Source organism: Trichechus manatus, unplaced genomic scaffold, assembly GCF_000243295.1.
Source record: "Trichechus manatus latirostris isolate Lorelei unplaced genomic scaffold, TriManLat1.0 scaffold00085, whole genome shotgun sequence".
In the NCBI taxonomy this organism is placed as follows: domain Eukaryota; kingdom Metazoa; phylum Chordata; class Mammalia; order Sirenia; family Trichechidae; genus Trichechus; species Trichechus manatus.
The window spans coordinates 845,589-847,787 of record NW_004444021.1 but is presented as its reverse complement, the minus strand read 5'-3'; positions in this window follow the sequence as shown (position 1 = coordinate 847,787).

Genomic DNA, 2,199 nt, shown 5'->3' with positions numbered 1-2,199 from the left:
TACATAAATGGAAAAACATACCATGCTCATGGATAGGTAGACTCAACATAGTGAAAATGAGAATTCTACCCAAAGCAATTTACAAATATAATGCAATCCCGGTCCAAATACCAACAACATTCTTTAAAGAGATGGAAATACTAATCAATAACTTTATATGGAAAGGGAAGAAGCCCCGGATAAGTAAAGCATCATTGAAGAAGAAGAATAAAGTAGGAGGACTCGCATTACCTGACCTTAGAACCTACTATACAGCTACGGTAGTTAAAACAGCCTGGTACTGGTAAAACGACAGACACATTGACCAATGGAACAGAATTGAGAACCCAGATATAAATCCATCCACCTACGGTCACCTGATCTTCAACAAAGGCCCAAAGTCCATCAAATGGGGGAAAGACAGTCTTTTTAACAAATGGTGCTGGCAAAACTTGATGTCCATCTGCAAAAAAAATGAAACAGGACACATACCTAACACCATCCAAAAAAAACTAATTCAATTTGGATGAAAGACCTAAATATTAAGCCAAAAACTATAAAGTTCACAGAAGAAAAAATAGGATCAACACTACAGGGCCTAATGCACGGCATTAACAGGGTACAAACCATAACCAACAACACACAAACTCCAGAAGATAAGGTAGATTACTGGGATCTTCTAAAAATTAAACACTTATGCTCATCAGAAGACTTCACCAAAAGACTGAAAAGAGAACCTACAGACTGGGAAAACATTTTTGGACATTACGAGTCAGACAAATGTCTAATCTCTAAAATCTACAAGAAAATCCAATATCTCCATAACAAAAAGACAAATAATCCAATTAAAAAATGGGCAAAGGAAATGAACAGACACTTCATCTTCTTTGGTGAATACATTCAAGCGGCTAACAGACACATAAGGAAATTCTCGCGATCACTAGCCATTAGAGAAATGCAAATTAAAACCACAGTGAGGTACCATCTCGTCCCTGCCATTACTGGCATGAATCAAAAACACTGGAAATAACAAATGTTGGAGAAGCTGTGAGGAGACAGGAAGTCTTATGCGCTGCTGGTGGGAATGCAAAATGATACAACCATTTTGGAAAATGATATGGCGCTTCCTTAGAAAGCTAGAAATAGAAATACCATATGATCCAGCAATCCTACTCCTAGGAATATATCCTAGAAAAATAAGAGCCGTCACATGAATAGACATATGCACACCCATATTCACTGCAGCACTGTTCACAGTAGCAAAAAAGATGGAAAGAAACTAGATGCCCATCAACAGATGAATGGATAAACAAACTATGGTACATACACACAATGGAGTATTATGCAACAATAAAGAATAATGATGAATCTGTGAAGCATCTCATAACATGGATGAAACTGGAGGACATTATGCTGAGTGAAATAAGTCAATCAGAAAAGGACAACTATTGTATGAGACCTCTACTGTAAAAACTCATGTAAAAGTTTACATACAAAAAGAAACAATCTTTGCTGGCTACCAGGGATGGGAGAGGAGGTGGTGGTGGTAATCTAAATAGACAATAGATAAGTGGTAACTTTGGTGAGTGGTAAGACAGTACACAATACTGGGGAAGGTAGCACATCTTGTACAAGGAAAGGTCATGGGCGCTCCATGGACACATCCAAACTCCCTGAGGGCCTGAATTGCTGGGCAAAGGGCTATGGGGACCATGGTCTCAGGGAACATCTAGCTGAATTGGCATAACACAGGTTATAAAGACAACGTTCTACATTCTACCTTGGTGAGTAGCATCTGGGATCTTAAAATCCTGTGAGCAGCCATCTAAGATATTCCACTGTTCTCACCCCTTCGGGAGCAAGGGAGAATGAAGAGAACAGGATACAAGGAAAAGATTAGACCAAAGGACTAACGGACACAGCTACCACGGCCTCCACCAGACTGAGTCCAGTACAGCTAGATGGTGCCTGGCTATCACCACTGACTGCTCTGACCAGGATCACAACAGAGGGTCCTGGACAGAGCTGGAGAAGGATGTAGAACAAAATTCTAACTCACAATAAAAGACCAGATTTACTGGCCTGACAGACTGGAGAAACCCAGAGAGTATGGCCCCCGGACACCCTTTTAGTTCAGTGGAGAAGTCACTCCTGCGGTTCTCTGTTCAGCCGGGGATTGGACAGCCCCATAAAACAAAACGGGACTAAGGAGGCACAGCC